The sequence below is a fragment of the Carya illinoinensis genome, chromosome 8 (assembly GCF_018687715.1).
Source record: "Carya illinoinensis cultivar Pawnee chromosome 8, C.illinoinensisPawnee_v1, whole genome shotgun sequence".
Taxonomy (NCBI): Eukaryota; Viridiplantae; Streptophyta; class Magnoliopsida; order Fagales; family Juglandaceae; genus Carya; species Carya illinoinensis.
In genome coordinates this window covers 36,729,731-36,756,017 of record NC_056759.1, presented here as the reverse complement: position 1 = coordinate 36,756,017, position 26,287 = coordinate 36,729,731, and the positions used below count along the sequence as shown (strand labels likewise).

General features: G+C 35.1%; 1 pseudogene; it reads left to right on the top strand.

Moving 5' to 3' along the window:
* Positions 1-8,489: 8,489 nt before the first annotated feature.
* LOC122318240 lies at positions 8,490-18,910 on the top strand (annotated as a pseudogene).
* Positions 18,911-26,287: the final 7,377 nt, after the last annotated feature.

The window sequence follows — 26,287 nt, the reverse complement described above, 5'->3', positions numbered from 1 at the left end:
TGATATACTAATCATTTAAAATCTTAATATAAAAAAAATGAATGGACTTAATTGAGATAATAAATACAATATATAATGGAAAGTCTTTTTAATATGTGTACGTGAAGGGTATCAATATGTTAATAAAATAAAATATAATAAAATATGTTAATACGAGGAAGATGCTTCAAAAATTATATGGGTAACATATATCAATTAATTTTATTAATAAAACAAAGGACTTAAAAGAAAGAGGCAACTGTAAGAAGCACGCACTCTGCAACAAAAGTCATGGTCTAACTATTGTCAATATTATATATGTTTATATTTCCAATTTAAAAAATAATATATATATATATATATAAAAGAATAATTCTATTCTAGAAACCTTGTCTGTAAGTTAGATTGTGACTTTTGTTGCAAAGTTACACTCAGAAATTGACTCAAGTGGTAACAACCTTGGCCTTGGTAGTATGTTCTCTCCAAAGTTAAGGTTCAAATCCTTGAGTATAAACAATTCTTGGTAGTCTGTTTATGACGTTGGAATACGGGATATCATGTCTTAACTAATAACTACTCTTGATCCTATGAATTTTACAGCTCTCATTCCCCATCTTGGAGACACTGCACATTGCAAACATAGATAAGTTGAAAATTATGTGGCAAGATCAAGTCGCCGTGAGTTTCTTTCCCAATATTCAAGATATGTGGATTTCTGGTTGTGAAAAGTTGTTTCACGTCTTTCCAACATCAATATTAATGCAAAGTCTAACTGCTCTACGAATAGAAGATTGTCGTTCATTAGAAATTATATTTGGACCGGACCGGACCGGTCCAATCCGGTCCAATTTTTAAGGGACCGAAAGGGTTTGGTCCAGTCCCGGTCCGGGGGGACAGGACCGAATAGAAAATTAAAAAATAATATTATTTATATATATTATATATATAATAGTTGTATATAATTAATTATATAATTATATATGGTATAAAAAAATATTAATAGTCTAATATAGATTATAGTTATACTTATACTAGTATAGTTATACTAAATCACTATAACTAATACTTCAACAATAGCTATAGTGACCTATACTAATAGTCTACTATTAATACTAATATACTATTATATAATTTATATAGTTATACTAATCACTATAATTAATACTATGTATAGCTATATAGTATATTTATCACTTTAATTAATATAATTTAATTATCACTATACTTATATTTAATTAATATATAAATCATTATAGTTAATACTTATATAGTTATACTAAAGCACTGATTCAACATAACTAATATTACTAATATATAGCTATATTAATGGTCTAATACTATTATAATTTATATAGTTATACTAATCATAATAAGTTAATAACTAAATCACTAGAAATATAACTATATATATTTAGTATGAATGTATTATTATATTATTTAATATATAACTATAATATATAGTACTAGTATATATTAATATATTATAAGAGTTATAGTATAAATATAATATATAAATTATAATATACTAAATTACCATAATAGTATGGCTAATACTAATATATAGTTATACTAATAGTCTACTATTATATAGTTATACTAATCACTATAATTAAAACTAATATATAGCTATATAATATACTTATATAGTTGTACTAATACTATTAGTCTATTATATAGTCTAAGACTCAATTCTAATATAGGCTATATAGTTATAACTAATACTAATATTTATATTAATACTAATAATGTAGAATATAGTTATACTAACTAACTGATTCAACATAACTAATATTACTAATATATAGCCAAATTGAATTACTAATAGTCTAATACTAATACAATTATATAGTTATACTAATTATAAATTCATAATAACTAAATCATTATAAGTCTATAACTATATTTATTTAGTATCAATGTATTACTATTAACTATAATATATAGTACTACTATAACCGATCAAAAAAATATATATAGTACTAGTATATATATTAATGTATTAACATATTATAAAAGTTATAGTATAAATTATAATATATCATATATTTGTAAATTTATAATAGTATTAGTATAGTTAGCTTAATATGTAATATGTTAGTATTAAATCACTATAACTACATAGAGTATTAATAAAAAGAGTATTACTATTATTTAATATAGTATTACATATAGTATTACTATCATTACATATAGTACTAGCAGCGATTTACTTTTCGCTAATGCGTTTTAACACCAAATTTATGCGTGGGCCTAACTTTAGTTTTTGTATCGATTATTAAACATTTAGCAACGATTTACGTCACTGCAATTAGAAAAAGAATGTAGCTACGGGGGCCCCTATGTTGTGACAAACTCGGGCATGAAAATTAGACTATGTTTTATTTCCCCCCTCTTCTATTTTCCTCCTTCACCATCCCAATTCCCACACCCATACCGATTTTCCTTCTACGCCATTTTTGCATACCTGCAAATCAATCGACCCGAACTTGTTAAGCCACTCGATCTTTTCATTTATTTGGTTTCTCCTTCCGCAAATTGTGTGACCCGTCGTTCCCTCCCCATACAAAAGCCAAAGTCTTTGCCTCCATCTTAGGTTTTCGAGTGACTGGGCACGGGCATTCCATCATCGGCACTAATAATCGTCTATCGATTAGCTTGGGACTATGTTTCATGCACCACATGTATCTCTCCCCCTTCATCCCCACTCGTTGCTTTCCAAAAATTGTGCATTTTGGGCTTCTAGAATAAAATTTTGCCAAACATTTTGTGAAAGCTTGTCCTTTGTGGATGTATATAATGAAAGAATTGATTTCTATCATGAATATCTTACTGCTGCTTCCCGATTGACACCAGATTACTTTTTTCCCCTCTGAGAGTAAATATATATATATATATATGGATGTACACTTCAAGTAACTTGCACTTGTTGACCTTAGTTGCTCGGGTTGTCTTCCTCAGCTACATTCAAAGAATCAAAACAGTATCATCTTGTAATATTCCCTATGATTTTTAACTATCAACCACCTTTGGAAGCTACCCGAGGGATAGATTATGGTAGATAGTGCTAAGTTTTTTTTTTTTTCCAAACATGTTGATATTCATATTATTGTGAACTGATGTGCATGTTCATCTTTTTGCTTCAAAATGTTGTGTATCTGCCTTTTGCGGTTTAAGTGCCGATTTTGTTCTAATGCCTAGTTTTCTTTGTGTAATAGTGTTGTGTTTATATATAGATTTAGATTAGGAGTAAGCTTAAGATCGAACTATTTGGAGAACTGTTGCAAGTTAATACCGACAAGCTTGGTCTAGATTCGAGTTCCCAGTTAAAATCCTATAAGAAAATGTACAAATTCAAAAAAAATATATTATAAAATTATTTTATATATAATATATAGTATATAGTTATATATTAGATATTATGCCTCATGAATTTCGTATATTAACTAAAAAAAGGCCAACTTCACGTAGGGCTAGCTCATATAAGTTATAGATTTGATATATGTTAGCTTAATTAGCTCATAAAAGACCAAAAAATGGTTAGATCTCCTTGTTGGCAACTTGGCAGTGCAAGTTTGCAATTTTGGCAGGCACGACACCCGTCAACAAAAAAATAACAATTTAGTAAGTGGCAATTATTAAATCGCTGGGAAAACTAACCTTTTAGCGGCGATTTTTTACTTCCGCTGCAGTATATCCAAAGTGCAGGAATAGTAATGGCAAAACTGCAGCGAGTTTAAAATCGTCGGGATTGACATTTGGTGGGGATTTTTGGACTTTTCCCAGCAATTTATAATCACCGGGAAAAGTGACTTCTGTTGTAGTGATTGTGAGATAAATTGTATCTCAAAACTTCTTATAATTTAATTTCCAAATATTATTGAGACAAAACTCTTTTCAATTTAAAATATTCAACTTTTTTTTTATCTAATTATTATCTAATCATTATAATTTTTCCAAACTTCCAAACAAAACACAAAAAATAATACAATTTCTGCATATTTTATAACAAAAATAATGTTAAATAATTATATCTAAATAAAATTTTGACTTATTAATATTTTTATTCAATTTTTTATCTCTCAATTTCCAAAATCAAATAGAATATATTAACTCAAATAATTTCACTACTATTCATAAACTATTTCATTATTAATTACAATAAATCTTTTGAAGTGTGACTTTTGGTCGTCCTCCTGCTGCATGTACAATAAATAAATTTGTTTAGAAGGTTTGTGTAAAACCAAGTGCTAGTCTTACTTTAAAAGATGTATTTTGGGACCCTTAGAAGTTGAAAATTAAGTGAAAATGAGTCAATGACACATTGTATTTTCCTTTGGATATGGTTACCGATATTGTGTTATATGACCTTTTTTTTTTAAATGTTATATTTAATCTATCTTGACAGTTAAAATTGAATGAGATATATCAAACAGCGATAGAATATTAAATAGTACAATGTATCAAGAATTTTTTAATTATTATCCCATTAATTCATATGATACATTTTTTAAACTTTTAACCACCTTCAAATTCATTGTCCTAATTGAATTTATAATTTTCACAACTTCTGAATTGAAAAATATTGTACGTTAGTTTTCGGGTAGATTAAATAATAATTGAAAGCTAAGTAAGAAGATCTTTTCTAATTTTTCTTGTATTTTTTTATAAATAAAAAATAGAAATAATTTATACAGTCTTAAAATGTATAAATCCTACTCACTTCCTTTTTAAAAAGTTGGAGAAATCTATAATCCACATAAAAAAAATAAAAATAAAAATAAAATAAAACACCAACTTTTTAAAATGAATTCTATTTGTTTTTTATAAAAAGAAAAAGTGCTTGAGACTTACAGGTCTTATAATTATATCTAACATTATTAAAAAAATATAAACAAAAAAGTGTGTTACTGATAAAAATATTAAAACAAAAATTACTTAGAATTTAAAGTTTTACTCTCATTTTCATCATAGAAAAGAATGGTTAATCAATATTCTCTTAACAAAAACATAAATATTTTAATATGGAGAAAGGGAAAATTAATCAACTAATTTTTCAAAAAGAAGAAAAGACACTATAGATATAGAGGATGCAAATATATTCAATTCATATATAATATAATATCAATTACTACTTTTTCTTCTCTACCAAATTTACCGTATAGTTTTCTTTATCATTTTCTCTTGTTCTTTACTGTCACCCCCTCTCTCTCTCTCTGCTTCGCTAGGTACTCTCTTCCTATCTCTCTCTTCCTACCAGATTTAACGTGCTTGCTGGGGAACATCTTGATCAGACAGCCTCTTGGTTTGTGGAATATGGAACAGGAAAAAAAGGAGGAAATAGAGACTCCTGCAGAGGCACCTACTAAACCAAAGTCTAACATGAAGGAAGAACAAGATATAAAAAAAAAAAAAAAAAAAAAAAAAAAAAAAAAAAAAGGAATCAGACTCTCTTCTCGAGGCACTTATGAAACCAGATTATAAAAGGAAGGAAACAGAGACATCTACTGGACCAGAGTCGTCGAAAAAGAAAACCCCAAAATCATTAAAGGCTGAATCAAAAATTGCAAAGAAACTTCTTGATAGTAAATTTTTGAACTCCAGAAAAGATAAAGGTGGTCCACAGGCTCAGTGGAAACAAATAAAGAATAATAAGCATGTATTGAATGGTGGAGGAGAGGTTAAAAAGCTGACTTCTAAAGAAGAATGCAATGAGAAGAACATCAATGATGAAGAGCATAAGGAGAAGAGCCATCAGCCTGAAATTAACCAAGAGAAGAAGATCATTGAGTTGGAAAAGCACAAATAAAAAGAGAGAAACGAAGGAAAACATCATATGTCATATGGTAGTACTGAGAGTCAAAAGATCAAAGAAAAACATGATGGCAGTAAGAAGAGCCAACGTGATGAGAAGAACAAAGAAAATCTCGATGGTTTGATATTCATGTGCAATGCAAAAACCAAGCCAGATTGTTTTTGCTATCATGTAATAGGTGTTACAACAAGTAAAAAGGATGTTGTGATGGGTATCAAACCTGGGATTAAAATTTTTCTCAATGATTTTGATTTGAAGCTTCTTTATGGGATTTATAAGGCGGCCTTTGCTAGTGGCATGAAACTTGAGCCAAGAGCTTTCGGTGGGGCATTCTCTGTTCAGCTCAGACTTTCTTGGATCTTGAGTTTTGAATCTAATTATTGTAATTTTATTCATCTATGTTGGTAGATCTAGATACTTATGAGTTATTATTTTTCAGGTGCGGTTCACTATTGAGAAAGATTGTCTTCCACTACTTGAGGGTGTTTTTAAGAAGGCAATTAAGGAAAATTATAATGAAAAGCACAAATTCAAAACAGAATTTACTGTTAAGCAAGTGAGATTCACTTTTTTTTTCTCCGATAGTTTGGGTCATTGTTTCTTTTGAAATATTACCATTCAAAATTTTTGTAATTTATCCCTTTAGGCTAGGAATCTTAAAAAACTTTTTTGATTGGCTAAAGTTCATTCAACTCATGTGTTGCCTATCTGCTCTCCTTAGGTTGCTAGAGTTGGTGACAGGAAAGTTCATGAAAGAGTAAGAGAAGTGTGGCCCCGTTATCAGAAGGAAACACTTGCTAGGGATCCTTATACAAATGGTGATTCTAGCATATTTCAGTTGCTATCTTATGAAAGGGATCATCAGTGTCTTATATACAAAGACATGGCAACTCTACCAAGAGAGGAGACTCCTCGGGTCTTTTACTCGGTTGGAAAGGACTATCGAGCTTATGGTCCTGTGGGGAGCACTTCTAAGACAACCTGGCCTTTTACATATAAATGCTATCTCCACACAAAGAGAGACTATTCATGCTGATTCTCTCTACTTGAATGAGAGAGAGTACCATGCTTATGGTCTTGGTGCTAGATGTGAAACGCCGTCCATTGTACCTTTTGCAACTGCAACATTTGCTATTAGTTCAGGCCCCTATACAAAGGATCCATACCATGGTTATCATTATGGTGTTTCATCAGGTTCTTATCCTATTGGTGGTACGCACTCAATTGAGAGTGCCAATTTACATCGGACAGAAACTGATCAAGTGGGTAGTTTATACTCTACATATGCTGCTGATGTTTTCCTGCACAAAGACAAGACACGTCATTATCAGGCTGCCTGCCCAGCTGAAGCGGTGCCTATGCCAGTTTCATCTCGATACTCTTTTGCTGGTCTATCATTCCTACACCTCTGACTGAATTTGCATCTTGAACATATGTATCCATTTGTATTTGGACTCCTATTTATTGGCTCCTGATGTGCATACGAGGCAATCTTCAGTTGCATAATGTATGGATGAGGGAACATGGGCTCCAAATTTGTACGAAACTGAGTGTAAGCAGCATTTTGGTACCCATCAAAATTCTTTAGATACCTTTTATCTTGTCAAAGACTCGGAAGTGCTCTTTATTGATATATTATTTTTTTCTTTTCTTTCCTTTTTATGATCACAATGATACTCCTTTTTTTTTTCCTTTTAATCTTCTTGAACTCTATTTGTCAATTGCGATTATTTTTGAAACAGATAAAAAATGTGGGACAATCAAACTTGGTCGATTAGTTGGCCAATGTTCTTGGGCTACCAATTGCACATTATATGACATTTATTCCTGAATTTCAAGGTAGCTAGAAACCTTGAAAGTATTTGTAAATTGGTTTGTGAGTGCTCTTAACTTCATCCTATACATTTGCTCAAAAGTAAAGCCCTCTTGGACAACCAATTGGATATTCAAAGGAATGAGAGAAGAAAGAAAGAATTCAAACCCTTTAAATATCTATTCTATTCATTTGTCACATCGAATTAAAATGAAAATAACCATTACATTAATGACTTGGAAGGTACATAAAGATTATAGAGGATCATGCGCATCCATTGGTGGATTCTCCAAGAAAAAGTTGCACACAATCATTCAACACGTAATTTGATTAAATTACATTGTACCCATATTCTAAAGTGAAAGTGTTATACGATTTTGAGATATAGGAAATGGTAAATGTACTACAAATTTTACTTAAGAAAAAGACTCAACAAACTTGGTGTGAATGGTGATGCAGGAATGTAATAAATATTAATTTGACTTTTTTAAGCAAGAAAACCTATGAATAGGCATTTAATAAGTAAATTTTATCCTTCCCTCAACAATTTGGTGGGTAAGTAGATTTTATTTTATTTTTATATCAATAACCTTTAGATTACTCCCATATCAATAACCTTGAGAAATGTGTAGAATCGTGATAATGTTTAGAATTTTGATAATGGGTCTCCAACATTTTTTATTATTTTTATTTTATTTTATTTTATTTTATGATTAAATAAATACTTTTTATTAATATTATAATTTTTTTTTGACACTTGTGGAATCCAAATTTAAATCCGAATCGGTGGCTCTGGTAGAGCCCGTCAGTTCTTTTACAAGTGCTATCATTATTTATTTATTTACTGTGATTAAAGTTATTAAACTATGCCCAGTCTTCATCGATTCGAAAAATCTGAACGTTTACAAGCTATTAACACTTCACCTTCACCAATTGTCAGTTCATCTATGCTATTTCTCCCTTCTATGAAAGGCCATTTTCAACATGACTTATGCTCGATAATATATTACCTTGAAGATCCTGTCGTGAGTGGTGGACGACAGTGGTAGCTGGGTTTCCACTTCTCTACTTCTTCTTCTTCGTCTGTCTTATGATTGGATTTTCTGTAATGGTAAGACCGTAGGTGTTCTGTATAATTTGGTCTCCCAAAAAATCAGTGATTTGGAATCATCTCTTCCCTTCCGTTTCCTTTTGTTTATGGAGATTTACGCTTTCTTTCTCATTTATAGTCAACGCTTATCTTTTTTCCCTTTATGATGGCACCCATGCATTTCAGATGTTTATAGCTAGTGAATTCCCAACCTGTTTCATGGGCTGGAATCATTCCATGTGCTTATATTGGCCATCAAACTGAGTGGCGAGTGTTGTACTTGAAAAGAATGACAAGTGACAATGGAGGAGGGAGATGCGAAGGTTACGGCTCAGAAACCCATATCGGGTCTCGGGAAGCTTCGGAGATGGAGGGAATCCGAATGTAGAATGCGAAACGCACCGTGTAGCAAACCCAATGAAACGCACCATATCATTTTCCACATGGATTCCGTCAGTTTTTCATGCGCAACTTCCTGCGCAAGTCCCCTGCATCCATCATTTTCCTTTTTCGGTTTTCCTCTGTTTTGGTTTGACCGCATAATTGCTCAAAGGGGAAAAAAAAGTTGTCAAGGGAATCCGTGTTTCGTTGAGTCCTAAGAAAGAAAACTGTTGTGGTTGTGAAGAAAACAGCTCCTACTTCGTAAAAGATGCTACAATTTCGTAGGTTCTTGCAAGGAAAGAAGGAAGGAAACACTCCATCGTATACGTAGGAAACTGCTTGTTCTCCCCTAATAAATACAGCAGAGCAGAGAGAGGCAATCCTCCACAATCACAATCCAGGGTTTTAAATAGAGAAGAGAAAACAAAAACAAAAAAGGAATCTCATTTGGGCTTGAGAGAGAGAGACAGATGGGGAACTGCTATTCGGACGTGGAAGGAGGAAAGCAAGCCGTGGGTGGGGTCCAACAGAGCCCCACAGCTACCAACAACAATGCCGGCCACAACGACGCCGTTGAGTTCTTCTACAGGTCTCGGGGTCTCCCTCAACACTTCACCCGAGTCGAGGTAGTGACTGCCATTCTAACGCCTTTCTTTATATATATATATATATATATATATATATATATATATATATATATATATATATATTACACGCACACAGAACTGTATTATGCATTTGTATTAGCTGTGCTGCTCTCTATTATCTACCCAAAATTGGCTCAGACTCTTGATATTCTTTACTCTGTTTATCCCCACGTTGGCTGAAATTTGTATCGTTATTTATTTTCTATCCCAGATTGGCTTAGGTTCTTACTATTCTCATTTTACTTGATTATTATGTTGGCCATTGCCCATAAAATACAATGAGAACAAGAATAATATGAATACGATTATTATTTTTTTAAAATTGTGGTTGCTTTTTTCCTTCTCCAGTAAAGTTTCTCCCCTGTAATACTATTCTTATACAAATGCAAGGTACAAAACTTGATTGAAAAAAGGTAATCCAGAAAGAGTAAATAATAAATATTTTGTATTCGTGTTAGTGTTATGGTTTTGTTTACAATACATATATGTTTAAAATTATCAAAGAAGTTGTTTTCGTTGCATGGTAGAGGATCGGTTTGTGTGTATTTCAAAGGTGCTGAAATGTTACATCCGTAACGCTCTTCAAGCTATGAGTTCCGCTTGATAAATGAAGCATGTGGGGCATGCAGCGCAATGTTGCCTCTGATATTCTGTCATTTAAATGTTTGGCCTATTACTAGTTTCTCAGAATCAGCAATGGATAGCATGGTCGGGTTGCCATGTGTTATGGCGCATAGATAAACGATGATGTTTTGATTGACTAAATTGATACCCCACATAGTAACCAACTTCTTAAATTTAAGACTGCAGTAAAACGAGCTTGATATTTTAACGGAATATTAGTAAATTGGAGACTAATGAGGTTGTATGAAGCAACATGTTGCCTTTTAGTATTGTGCAGGAGTTAAATATTTCTCTTTTTTAAGTGCCAAAGGTTGAAGTGCCACCTATATTCTTGAAAAGGGTTACTTGCCATTCTTTCATCTCCAACAGATGGAAATTGTGCAGTTCTGTTACCCCTTACTAGAAAGAAATGGGTGGAACAACGGCAAGCTCCAAAGCAGTATATTGCCTGACAAAAATTTTACAGGGGATGGGATCGGTTATCAGTATTATAAGAGATTTCGACATCTGGAATTGTTATTTTATCTGCATGCGTGGCTCTTTTGTTTTTAGTTTCTTTTTATTTATGTCTGTACTGTTAACTCATTTGTTCTACCTTTTCAAAATGTATTCATGTATTTTAATATGTGCTGCAGTTATCCCTATCAGCAATTAACTTGCGAGATCGTGACATCATTTCAAAGGTATTCCTCTAAACATAACCATATGTTTGATAGTGATGTGTACTCAGGGTTTATACTAGCATCTTTCCTTTGCCGAATCATTTCTTTAACTGCTCTAATGTCCACCTTCATCACCTATATATTTTGTATGCTTAGCACAGACTGGAAATTATGATCCAAACCACACTTCGAATTTGTATGAATTCAAGACTCTGGTATAATATTTCTGGAGTTAACATAATTCTATGAATTAATCAGTTCTAAATTTTGAGATAACTATCACAATTTTGGTTCATTATGTTGAAGTACATTTTACTATGTGACTTTCACTCCAAGATACAACCAAAACAGGGGATATGGGCATGTGAGCTTATCGTCACTTTATGTTAAGCTACTATTTTTATACGTTCTATGTACTTGGGCTATGTAAGAAAACTACAATGCTCAGTGATATAATTTAGTTTGTTCTGTTTTTGGTGTTCTTAATGATATATTAGTTTGTACTTATGTCTTGTGTTTACTGATCAAGAGGATATATGTCTTCCATTAGGACTTTCTCAAACAAGAAATGGATTTCAAATTTGAAGAGTTTCTTGCTTCTTCTGTATCTCTTCAGCTTAACCTTTGGATCACTAAATCCTGGACGCCATCTTTGTTTGCTCAAAATTGCTAGAAAATGAGTTAACACCCCAAGTTTCTGGTGTTTTTATTTCTTCTCAAGTTTATGAATAGTTTTCATGGGATTCCCATCCTAGTAGTGTTTGGTTTACATTTACCGTAAGTAGTATTTACATGGGTAGCGAGCTGAACTAATACTTCATGTTGACCATTTTTGGAAAAAAAAGGTGTTTATTTAGCTATCAAGGTTTGAGTTTTTCAATACACAATAGTTTGTTTATATGTGTATTTTGGTCAGGATTGTCTTACTGTTGTTTGAGCTAAAAAAGATATTGTTCTGTTCAGAGTGATCCCATGGCAGTGGTATATGCGAAGAATATAGATGGAAAACTAGAGGAGTTAGGCCGCACTGAGGTTATACTGAATAGCTTGAATCCCACGTGGATAGAAAAAGTTACAGTTGCATTCCAGTTCGAGATTGTACAGCCATTGGTGTAAGCTTCACAAATTCATTTTAAGTGCTTATCTTTTTTGTAGATATACTTCTTTTTTATTACGGAAACTCCTGTTTTGATTGGACTGCTTTTGACTCACTCGCATTTCCCTTCTTCATTGTTGCTCTAGATTTCATGTATATGATGTTGATACCAAATTTCACAATATACCTGTGAAGGTACATTATAGTTTCTACTCTCGAGTATCTAATGTTTTAAATCTTTGTACATTATGTTTTTCCAATTCTAAATTGTACCAACAATATACAAGAAAAAGTGTACATGCTAAGTGTTTCTGTAGTATCTCTTCCAATACTTTTTAAGTGCTGAATATTGCAATTTGCAACTTAGAACTCTTTTACACTGGGGACTAAGAGCTGGCTATTGGTTTGTCTGAGAAAATATGTGTTAGTTAGATGACATTATACTTTCACTAGCCTGTTCAGTTGTATTTTTGTTGATACATGGTTAAACACATTGAATTGGCAAAAAACATTAATTCGAGAACAATAATAAACAACTTTTGGATGCCAACTGTATGTTCATGTCAGCCTAAGTTATTTGGACAATATATATAGATGCAGCCATGCATCGTATAACTGTATAACTTGTAAGACCGACATGGGAAAGTACTCGCTGAATGGTGTGCAACAGTTTGCTTGCTTAATTCAGTCACATTTTTTGTACATCTATGAGTGTGGAGGGGGTCAACTACCTCAATTGTGATTAATGCATGAGTACTTTCAAAAGATTGTCACTGTTTTTAATCATAGATTCATAGTCATGTGAGAAAAGAAACCAACTTATGGGAGAAGTGCAGATAAAATCTGAGTTGGATTAGAGACAAAACGCCAGAGGAAAACATAATGTTAAACTATTACCATATGATCTGTAATTTTTAGAAAATTTGTATGAGCCATTTTTCTGTTGCACTTAATAAATATATCTATTCTGTTGTGTTTCAGACACTGAAATTGAAGGATCAAGATTTTCTTGGAGAGGCCACGTGTGTTCTATCAGAGGTATGCTGTCTTGGGATCAATCAGGCTCATTGAGAATGCATATGCATTTTCACTAAGCTGGTGCAAATTGAGTATAAAATTATATCAATTTTCAGAGTTTTTGTATTAAAAACTTCAATAGCAGAAAGACTATTGTGAGAGCTTCTTCCCCAATTAAGTGATATTAAGATATTAGGTTACCATCGATGCAGTTGGAGAGCATGTTGCAATTGCTGCCATTTTTAACCTTGTTGAACATCAAATCCTTACCCCTCTTCCATGGCAGGTACTTACCAAACAAAATCGGAGTTTAACCCTTAATCTTCGTAGTAAAATTGGGCATGTGGTTTTGAGGAACTTGGGGGTACTCACCATCCATGCAGAGGAAACAGTTGCTTCAAGGAGGGTTGTTGAGATGATGCTCCATTGTTCTTACTTGGATAACAAGGACATATTTTCTAAAAGTGTATGTATTTGCAAAGCTTTATGTTATGTATGCATGTATATTTGTTGTTTGTTTCATCCTTAAAATTCATCACTTTATTCTAGGACCCTTTTCTAAGAATATCTAGAATTGTGGAGAGTGGAGGCTCCATTCCAATATGCAAGACTGAAGTAGTGAACAACAATTTAAATCCAAAATGGAAACCCCTATGCCTGAGTATGCAGCAATTTGGAAGTAAGGTAAACTTGTCACCTTATGATTTGGTCACACTATATTGTAGGATATTGTGCTATTTGGACGATTAATAAGATGCATGTGTTGCATGAAATTTGACTTGTTGCAGGATAACCCATTGATTATCGAGTGCTTTGATTTCAATAGCAGTGGCAAACATTCGCTTCTTGGGTAAGTGGAATTTAGTTAATCTATGGATTCATTTTTGCTTTGTTTCCCTTGTTATCTAAGTTTAGTCTCTAGTTCTAAAGAAGATACTGTTCTTAAATTTACCATATCAGTAAACTTTAGAAGTCAGTGGCCGACCTGGAAAAACTTCAAGAAGGTAGAAGTGGTGAAAATCTTACTATAACATCTCATCATGGTCACAAGAAGGTACTTATTCATAATTGCAGTAGAATTTATTAAAATATTTCAGTTTATTCGTTTTATTTGAATTTGCATTTGTTCAATGATTCATCAATATAGGTTTTGAAGGGAGAGCTCTTTGTGGATCAATTTTGTGAGAAGGAACAATACAGCTTTCTTGATTACGTTTCTTGTGGATTTGAGCTTAACTTTATGGTTGCAGTTGACTTTACAGGTAAGTAATTTCTAGAGGACTATTTATGTTTTGCCCGAATGTCTTATTCATAATTTGAATAGTCAATTTTAATTTGTCCAGCCTCAAATGGAAATCCTCAGAACCCAGATTCTTTACACTACATTGATCCTTCCGGCCAGTTGAATTCTTATCAAAAGGTGAGTCTGTGCATCCTGATCTGGTGCTTTCAACAACATATTATTGACTTCAAAACTAGTATAGGAAAATTCTTTGGATCGATTGGCATGTCCTTCCTCTCCTCCATATCGAGTTCTCCTATACGAGCTCATGAGTTGTATTTTCATTATGATATTGACGCTCAAATTTACCTCCCCACATATAACACTGACCTGAGAAATTTGTTGTTATCTTGATTTGGCTCATATATATATATATATATATATATTTTCTATGAAGTTTGGTCCATAAACGTGTTTCTAAATTGCATTCTTTTATTTCTGTTATAACTCAATTTGATCAAGTGGCTCGTTTTCAATATCCAATTTGCTTGCTTGAGCTTTTGAGAAAAACTAGTTTATCTGTTCTGGTTTGTTAAGTGGGCCTTCTGTTAGCCTGTATTTAAAGAAATTATTGTTGATGGGTGAAGTTATTATCTGCTTGATAACTGAATTTGTTTCAGGCTATAATGGAGGTTGGGAAGGTCATTCAATTTTATGATTCTGATAGGCGCTTTCCTGCTTGGGGCTTTGGTGGGAAAACATTTGATGGAACCATCTCACATTGCTTCAACCTAAATGGAAGCGCAGGTAGCTTTGAGGTGAGAGAAGCCCATTTTATAATTATTGTTTCTTCGTCTCCGATGCAACATTTTGGTTTGCATGTATTGGCATTTCCACAGAACTATCACCATCTTGTTTGCCCTCCTACAATACTGTAGTTAATCCCTGATTTTTGTTTGTTTCAACCTGTTTATCTCATCATTGTTTGTTCTTAAAAAATTTAATATTTATCTTTTTTTTCTTTGTTTGCTTTTTTTCTTCCTCTACCACTTCTAGTTATGAATAGTGTCATAGTCAACTTCAACCAAATAAATAAGAACTTGGTAAAAGCATTAGTTGAAAAAACACCGAGTATAGATTAACCATAACACATGAAAAACTGTTATATACAATAATTTTAGATATGCAATTAATAGGCTTAGAAGTCTTTATGGTCCTTCAAAATACTTTGTAAATGAAAACGATGAAAATCAAATGGATCGAGTTATCACCCAATATTCTTCATAATATTATGTGTTACACTTTACAGTGCTTTTTTTCTTCCTTGTACAATTGTTAACATAATGAAAATGATATGTACCGTATAAGACTCATTGAAATCAAGTGATTTTTCATTGTTGCATAGCATACGTATCATCCTTATGAAAACTACATGTTCATACTCCTCAAGTAATGCATTTAGCTTCTAATTTTCAATAGGTCGAAGGAGTTGAAGGCATCATGTCTGCTTATGCAAGTGCTCTACATAATGTTACTCTGGCAGGACCAACGTTGTTTGGCCAAGTGATTAAAACAACTGCACAAATTGCAAGCCAATCTGTTTCATACAACAGCAAAAAGTACTTCGTCTTGCTCATTATTACGGTAAATAGAATAGTTAACTTCATAATTTGATGCCTCTTTCCACCTTCAATCCTTCGTTTGGTAATCAAATAAGTTGTCACCTTTTCTAGGATGGAGTCCTTACAGACCTTCAAGAAACGAAAGACGCTTTGGTGAAGGCATCTGATCTTCCACTATCAATTCTTATAGTGGGAGTGGGAGGTGCAGATTTTGGACAAATGGAGGTATGGCATTGTGTTTCTAGAACTTGAACTTATCCTCATGTGTTAATCTGTCATCTAACTTAGGTTTTGTGACAGGTCCTTGATACTGATAAAGGACAACGATTAGAGAGCTCTACAGATCGTGTTGCTACACGTGACATCGTACAGTTTGTTCCAATGCGAGATGTTCATGGTAAGTATATAATGGCACATGCACACATGGAGCTAAAACTTGGGTCCAGATGCATGTGTCTTTACCAAAAATCGAAAGAATTGTCATAAAAGGTCGTTCTTGGTGCAATTCAACTAAGAGATTGTGGTCTTGTGACTTGGAGCCACGGTGGTAATGATGCACCATAATTAACTATTTTGGAGTGTTGGGAGAGTCCCATGCTCACATCTTCCTTATTCTCAGAATAATAAGCAAGAACAAATGTTTGCTTCAAGCAAAAAAGAAGACAGTCTGTTTCCTAAAAAAGGATGGAAACTGTTGAGGAAGGTGACGCATGGGCCTCATGCACCAATCAAAATATTGATCTTGTGGTGGTGGATGGTAGATCAGCAAGCAGCCAAATCAAAGATAAGGCACGTGGTGATCATAAGTGGATTGGCAAAAACAAATTGACAGTTTACACTTCCAGCAAAATGGTGTTAGGGTAAGGAAAATGGAAGTGAAAACGAAATGAAATGACTGGAAAACACTTTAGGGACTTGAGGTGCAAGTAAAGGAGAGTTAACTGCCAAAAAGAGAGTAGGCGGGGTATGGCGAGTGCCACCGATGCCTGTCATTGGTGGCGAGTGGCAACATGTGTGGTTGTTTGGTACCTGAGTGTGGTGGTTGTGGGTGATCAAATGGTGGGGATTCTATATATGGTGGGCTAGTGGTGGTTGGAACCAGTCAGAGAGCAGTAGAACTAACCTCTAAGACTTAACAAAATAGAGACAAAAGAAGGAAGAAGATTAGGGGAAATTTTTTTAAAAAACTGGAGAAAGGGAATGAGAAGATCTAGAATGGGGAGAAGATTGAGGAAGGAAGGAGAGAAAGGGGAGGGAGAAGTTGGGAGGTACTTCGTTCCTCTCAGCGTGAGGTTGGGAGGGAGAGTTTTTTAGAGACAGTTAGAGCTTTTTTGTGGGGAGAGAGAGAGCAACAAAACCACATTTTTTTATTGCAATGCCTAGCTAGATAATTATTCAATGATGGAGTGAAGAAAGGATTAAAGGGTGGGTTTGAACACTGAAATTGTGTCTGACAAAGATGTTGCATGAATTGCTGTTGCCATGCACCACTGTCCTGGTCCTTTATTTTCCGTGTATTTTTTTAACTCTTTATGGATTAAACATTGACCAACCAAGATTGACCAACACCAAACAGCTTGGCTCCTTCATTAACAACCCAAAAGTCAGTTCTACTTCATTTTTCAGTTGACGTTTGTATAATCTGTTTGGGCCTATTGACTTTTGTATCAAATGACATGAACAGTTTCCTTTTACTTTTATCTTGTTGCAACTATTCTATTTTTGCTTCAACCCCATCTTATAACTTCAACTATAACCTACTCGTTGTGTGGTATGTGCAGGTGGGCAGATTTCTGTGGTCCAGGCTCTTTTGGAAGAGCTACCAGGACAGTTCTTGACGTACATGCGATGCAGAGATATCAAGCCACGCCCTCTCCATGAAGCCCAAGTTTCTGGTACTTAAGTATAAGTACCAACTCCACAAAAGGTCGATATATATATCGACGACACACACAGGTTGGATAAGGGTCTAATAAGGTATGATATATACCGCTGATCAACAACAACTGCCGAGGTTTTCTTAAGGCTGTCCCACCGATAGATTGACCTGCCTAAAAGTAGGTATTGTTTCCTTTTTCCTTCATGGGTGTGGGCAAGGAGTTACAATTTAAATGCCAAGAGCGAAATAGGAGGGTATATGAGATTGTTCGATGTCCCTCTCTCCCCCTTGAAAGAAACCCCCACCGACAGCCTCTTCTTTTGCTCCAAATTTTTTTTTTTAATCCGCTCAAGCCATTAAAGGCCAAATACATTGTATTTCATCCATTCCACAATCTCACTTGCACACCACCAATGGAAGCGTCAGTTCTTCATCAACCTTTTCCACCATCCAAAAGAAGTCTTCCGCATGTACATGGTTGTCAAAAGCCATTTGCTGCACATGTAACAACTACCACATGCATGCCGCCCATATGGTATTGATTTTGGCCTTTTTTTTAAAGCGACTCTCTTCTAGTTGGCTTACTAGCATTTTTTTCCTTATTTTCTTGATTTTTCGTCTTCTATTTCAAGAACTTTGAACTTCAAATCTAGGCTTCAATTGCAGCCATGCATGCACCACCCAAATGTCTCATCATTCAGTTTACGACTCACTCTTCTACTGTTTTGATCAATGTGCGCATGAGCCATATGTGTTGTTGCCTGTACATGCATGGTCCTCATGTATTGCCACACCACCACAGCATACTCTCCCCTTCACGGCCCTACCTGATCTATACCTACAATTCTTTAACTTTTATCTTATTGTTTTTCGTCAACTATGGGATCAGACTAATTATCTGATATCAATTTTTGAGTCGTGTTTATTTTCTTGTTTTATCAGTTTTTTTAGGGCAATTGATGGGATATCCCATCCCCTCAAGTTGTATTCATATTTTCTTTACTAATGTAATAATTTCGTCCCGAAAAAGGGAGCATATATTCAAAGAAAGTGGTAAGTGTATCAATATTATTCGACCGTGAGCTTTTACACCAAGTTTTTCTCTTATAACATATAATTGTACACATGGCTATTTTCTTTTGGCTGTAAGAATCCCAATCTAGAGTTCAAAGAGCTAAGCTCAAATAGAAGATTTATGATTTCATTTTTCTTATTTTAGACATAAGACTTAGTTAATCATCAATCTACCCTAAAGTTTTTGGGAGAAAGCAAATTTGATGTTATAAATTAAAGGTCCTAGCTAGTTTGTTAAAGTGCCTAGTTGAAATTTGAATACCTATTTTCCTTTAATATATGATGATTTTGGGACTTTATTTTTGAAAAACTATAAACCTATGAAACAACATAATCTAAATAATTAAACTATTTATCCAAAACAAAATATTTAAACACAAATCCATGTTGGAGTATATCTACAACTACAACAAAAGGTCATCTTTAATTAGCACCAGATAATTTAACTGATATAAATATTAAATCTTGTTATATTCTTTTCACATTATTTCACGGCACAAATGAGAGGGATTGATAGAATTACAAAGGTGGAGTCTTTTTTTGGAAATAAAAAGGTCATTTGCATTGTTGTTTTTGAACATGGCATCTCCTTCTCTTCAAAACAATATGGGGATGAAAGAGAAATGATAAGAAAAAATTTCAGTAACAACAATAATAATAACTAGGAGGAGAGAGGAGGCCAAAAATAAAATAAATAAGGGGAAAGAGGGAAGGAGCTCAAAAAAATCTCTTTACAATTAATTTATGAGTGCATGAAAAGCAAGAGAATAGAAAGTTAAATAAATTAATGCTCCATGGTCATCTTCCTTGGCAAAATCAAGAACTTATAAGAGATGCAGTTTTTTCTAATCTAATGGTGGGCTAGGCAGTCGGGGTTGGAGGCCGTAAATAATAAAAAGGAAAATTATTCGTGCCTCACTAGGGCAGTATATTCGTTTCCGGTCTAGTCCTGAACTCGAAAGTCTGGGTGAATTTGGACGGTTATTTACCTAAAACCCAGTTACAGATATCAGTTATTGACTCGGGTATCCGTAATTAGCTTTAACTGAAATGAATTTAAGTAGGCAGATGCGGCCGAAGCTTGAGGTCGTAGGATTAATTACCCCTTCCCAAATGCTAGAGAAAACAAAATCACTTCTCTCTCTCTCTCTCTCTCTCTCTCTCTCTCTCTCTCTCTCTCTCTCTCTCTCTCTCTCTCTCTCTCTCTCTCTCTCTCTCTCTCTCTCTCTCTCTCTCTCTCTCTCAGTTTGTATAACAATTTCCTCTCTCGTTGCCCACTTTGGCTAGATTCGAGTTTCTGTGTTTGTATATCACTTTCCTCTCTCGTTGGTCATTGCCCACTTTGTCTAAATCTGAGTTTCTGTGTTTGTAGATGTTTTTGTATTTATAGATCTACTTGTTTGGGTTTCCTTATTTTTAAAATGTTCTAGCAAAACCTTAGTATTTTTTCAAGCATTCGGTGATTTCTTCTATTATGCATGTCCAAGCACTAAACATCCTTAAATAAAAGATATGTCAGAATGAAGTGAAGATGGAGTGGACTATAAAAGGAGTGAAGGAAGTACAAATGGTTCGCTTTTGCTTGGATAGTAATAAATTTAGTTTTCACTTTTGTTCTCAATAGAAGGCAAATTTTCTTTCAGAAGATTTTCAGTATTTATTTTACAAATAAAGGCTGATCCTTTCAAAATATAGATGGTGGCTTTGCTGCCAACAAGCTATTTATCATAACTGAACCTTGGATGACCCCATTGATTGATATGATTATGGGGTATGATGCAGATGCAATCCAAGTGTTTTCATTTTTCTTTTTAATTTCCATTTTCAAAATTTCTCTTTCTGTAAGGTGTATCTAGTCTTTTCTTATTTATTTTCCCTAATGAATTCTTACATATTGAAAAATATCCTTGCTTGTACAAGTGCTCCCAATGTATGTGTTGGGACTCTATAAACAAAGAGTGAGGTTTTATTGGATATTGGGGAAGGCAGAATGACAGCTCTTGAACTTTGAAAAGTTTTAAGAACGATCTGTCATATATACCGTAGGACTATAAAGAATTATTATAAAAATAAACTTATAAATTGACACGATTTGATAAAATAAATTATACGTATTATTTTTTAACATCTAATTAAACTAATGTTGCTATAATGGGATCCGGTATTTCTTAATGTAATGAATCAAGATGTAACATCTTTTTGTAGATCCAGTTAAACTAGTTAGTGTTGTTATCACGAGATGGGGTATTTCTTAACCACTGTTCCGATGAATTTTACAGCTGACGTTTCAGAGCTTAGAGATATTGCATATTGTGAAAATGGACAAGTTGGAAACTATATGGCACGATCAAGTCGCTGCAAGTTCCTTTTCCAATCTTTCAATCTAATTACATCATTCCAAAGTCTAAGTTCCCTACATATACTCGTCTAGTATGATACTTGTTAGTGTGCCAAAACTCAAGTGGTTTTTGGAAGGGGGTGCATGATTTGGAATTTCCGTCGTTGAAACAATTGAAAGTTTTAAGATGCAACAAATTTATAAACATTTTTGCTTCAAAATGTTTGAGCGGTCAAGAAACAAGTCAATGGATCGGCCAACTTGAGAGTAACATGCAACAACCAATTTTCACTGAGGAGGTAACAATCCAATCAACTACTCTTGTAAGAATCCCTGAATGATTGAATTTTTCTACCAAATCATTAATTCTGCAATGACAACAACATGTTGGAGTGAGTTGTAATATATGGAAAGAAATTATTTCCTTTCTACGAGAGCATGATTATAGGAACCTGATTTGTATAGCCTAGAATAGAAGATTTATTCTGGTCATATATAATTGTAATAAACGATTGTGTAAAATGATGATGATTGAATATACAGAGTAAATATTTTTTGACATGGTATCACAGCCTAATCTTGGGCCTTCTCGTTCCAGCAATCCCTAATACTTGCCTTCCCTTACCTTGCCAACCATGTCGTCGGATTCTGATACAGAGCACCACACTCGTGCATCTCAGTCCAATTCCATGTTTACCAAATTCACAACAAAAATCACTGAAGCTCTTACCAACATCCAAACACCGATCCTGTCCATTGAACCCTCTGATACTCCGATCGACATCAAGTTGGATGGCACCAACAATGTCCTCTGGTCCCAACTTGTCGAGATGTATATCTCAGGCAAAGACAAGTTGGGATATATCAATGGCAATATTCCACAACCACCTTCGATGGATTCCTCCTTTCGCAAATGGTGCACAAATAATGCCATTATCAAAGGCTGGCTAATTAACTCCATGGATCCCTCATTAATAGGGAATTTCATTCGGTTTCCTATTGCAAAAATGGTGTGGGACTCCATTGCTACCACATATTTCGATGGTAGTGACACGTCCGAGGTCTATGACCTTCAACATCGTGTGACGTAGCTTAAACAAGCTGGAGGTTCTCTGGAGCAATACTACAATGCTCTTCAAGGGTTATGGCGTGAGATTGACTTCCGGCGTCCTAATCCGATGGAGTGTGCAGTTGATATTCACAAGTATAATACCATCCTTCAAGAAGAACAGGTGTATGTTTTCTTGGATGGTCTTGACAACTGCCTGGACAAGATTCAGGGTGACGTGCTGCAACTTCGCCCATTCCCTACCATGGAGCAAGCATATGCTCACGTCTGCCGCGAAGCCATTCATTAGACTATTATGCTCACTGGCAATGCAAATGTTGTTCCTGGCGCTGTTCTCTCCACCAAAGGACTTCAACTTGGGCCTGCCAACCACACGTCTATCGTGCACAATGGGAAACAAAATATCGTGCATCGTCTTAGGGCTTGAAATGCACTCATTGTGGCAATCAGAAACATACACGTGAAACTTGCTTTAAGTTGCACAGGTATCTTAATTGGTGGAATGATCTCCAGGCTAAGAAACGTCATGACACGGCCAGCTAAAATGAGGGTCTTGGTACCGCAATTGTGGCTAATGCAGAGCCTCACTTATCTTTTACACCATAGGTTGCCCACGGTTCAGACATTTCCTCCTCTCTTGACTTTGGTTGTGTTTGTTATAGTTCGTATTGTGATGATGACCGTGGTGCATGGCTGTTGGACTCCGACGCCACTGACTACATGACATTTGACATTAAGGATTTCACACAAACTTCCTTGTCGAGACGTACCAATATTGCCAATGCTAATGGCATTATTTCCCTTGTCACTGGCACGGGCACCATGACATTAACCCCTACTCTGCAACTGCCTAATACATTACTTGTTCCATCATTATCTCATAAGCTCCTCTCCATAAGCCAAGTGACATTTGATCTTAATTGTATTGTGCTTATGTATCCTACCTTTTGTCTTCTCCAGGACATTTTCACCAAGGAGAGCATTGGGCGTGGTACTAAGAGAGGAGGGCTCTATTATATGGAAGACTTTAGTGTGGGCAGTGCACATCATATGCAGCATTCTGTTGGTGTCAAAGAGAAGGAGATCTGGGTTTGGCACTGTCCTTTACGTACATGAAACATTTGTTTCTAGATTTGTTTTCTCAATTGAAGCATTTTGATTTTCAATGTGAAACTTGCATTTTAGCAAAGCGTCATAGGGTTTCTTATCTTTTGAGCCCAAATAAAAGAGATACTCCTTTTGCCTTGATCCACTCCGATGTGTGGGGGTCCTTCCCCAATTACTACTGTGTCCGGGTTCCGATGGTTTGTGCTATTTGTTGATGATTGTACCCGCATAACTTGGCTTTATTTGCTAAAACATAAAGATGAAGTTTTGAGTGTATTTAAGTCATTTCATGTTATGTTAAACACACAATTTTCTGCAAGTTCAAGTGTTTCAATCGGACAATGGTTGTGAATATGTTAATCACCACTTTCGTGATTATTTCCAACACCATGGCATTCTTCATGAAACTTCATGTCCCCAGACCCCTCAGCAAAACGGTATTGCTGAGCGAAAAAATCGACATATTCTTGAGACTTCCCGAGCTCTCTTACTAGGTGCCCATGCTCCTCATGTATTGGGCTGATGTAGTTACCACATCTGTGCACCTCCTAAACCGAATGCCCTCTAAGGTGTTGGGTTTCCACACACCATTACAAGCTCTTGCGGCTCATACGCCCCTGCCCACAGTATTCATGCTTCCACCTCGTGTGTTTAGGTGCGTCGCTTACATCCATCTCCATAAGAACCAAAGGACTAAGCTAGACTCGTGTGCTCGTCGATGCTTATTTTTTGGGTATGCATTCATCAAAAAGGCTATAGATGCTACAACCCCACTTCTAATCGCACCTATGTATCCATGGATGTCACCTTCATGGAAACAGATACCTTTTTCCCACCCAATTCTCCTTTTTAGGGGGAGACTGGACAGGAAGAGCCGAAATGGATGGAACTAGATTGGCCGAGCTTGTCCAAAACACATGTGGAGCCGATGCAATCAGTATGTATTCCTCAAGCTCCTGAACATCAAGAAGTTAATCACGAAGCTGCAGTTTCTTCCCCCTCTATAGTACCCAACGACCCAACTCCTGAGAATATTCCTGAGGTAAGCTCTTTTAACGCCAACATCATGGAATCTCCTGCTGGTTATGTATTACCTCACAGGCACAATCGTGGCAAACCACCAAGCCGCTACTCACCAGACATTGCGGAAAGAAGATCATGATTTTTCATTGCCAATTATGTGTCCACAAAGGGGCTAACCGAACCTCTCAAGACCTTCATGCATGACATTTCTGCTTATCATGTTTCAACAAGGATGGAAGAAGCCATGGAAGACCCGAAGTGGACTAAAGCAATCAAAGAAGAAATAGAAGCATTAATGAAGAATTAGACATGGAACCTAGTGCCATTACCGAGAGGAAAGAAAATAGTAGGTTGGAAGTGGGTGTTCTCTAGCAAACACAAAGCTAACAAATCTATAGAGAGGTATAAGGCAAGGCTCGTGACAAAGGGTATACACAAACATATGGTGTAGACTACCAAGGAACTTTCTCACCGGTAGCCAAACTAAATATTGTTAGGGTGTTGTTATATCTTGCAATGAACTTAGATTGGCCACTACATCAGTTTGACGAGAAGAAAGCATTTCTTCATGGTGATATTGAAGAAGAGATTTATATGGACATTCTTCCAAATTACTCAGTGACCACGGGAACTAATGAGGTGTGCAAGTTGCAGTGAGCGTTGTATGGGTTAAAGCAATCGCCGCAAGCGTGGTTTTGGAGATTTAGCTTGGCAATGAAGAAGTATGGTTTCAAACAAAGCAACTCGGATCATACTTTATTTCTCAAGAGACAACAGGGCAAGGTAACAGCTCTAATTGTCTATGTCGATGATATGATTATCATAGGAGATGATAGAGAAGAAATATCACGCCTCCAAGCGCAATTGGCTAGTGAGTTCGAAATGAAAAATCTAGGTGGGCTCAAGTGTTTTCTGGGAATAAAGATTGCTAGGTCAAACAGCATCTTTCTATCCCAAAGAAAATATGTCCTAGATTTATTAACTGAGGTTGGATTGTTGGAGTGCAAACCAGTAGATACCCCAATTGTCTAGAATCACAAGCTTGGGTTCTATCCGGACTAGAAACCAGCTGATAAGGAAAGATACCAACGGTTAGTTGGCAAACTGATTTATTTATCACATACTCGTCCAAACATTGCATATGACGTGAGTGTGGTGAGTCAATTTATGCATTGTCCAAGTGAGGAACACATGGAGGCTGTAACTTGGATACTAAAATACTTGAAGTCTTCTTCAGGGAAAGGGCTCATGTTTTCTAAGAATGATCATTTGGAAGTCGAGGGCTATACAAATGCAAATTGGCCGAGAACATCATAGATAGGAAGTCAACCTCCAAGTATTTCACATTTGTTGGTGGAAACCTTGTGACATGGAGAAGTAAGAAACAAAAGGTGCTGGCACTCTCTAGTGCAGAAGCAGAATTCTGAGGGATGGCCAAGGGTTTGTGGGAACTTCTTTGGCTGAAAAGGTTGCTAACCGAGGTTGGGTTTGCTCCCACATCCAAAATGAGTCTTTTTTGTGACAATAAAGCTGTCATAGATATTTCTCATAATTTGTTTCAGCACAATAGAACTAAACATGTGGAGGTGGATCGGCATTTCATCAAACATAACATAGAGACTTAAGACAATTTGATTCCCATTCGTCAAGTCTAAAGACTAACTAGCAGACAATTCGATTCCCATTCGTCAAGTCTAAAGACCAACTAGCAGATATACTTACCAAAGCCATGTCCAGCAAAGATTTCTACAACTCACTAGTCAAGTTGTACATAAGGGATCCGTATGCATCAACTTGAGGGGGAGTGTTGGCTTGAGTTGTAATATATGGAA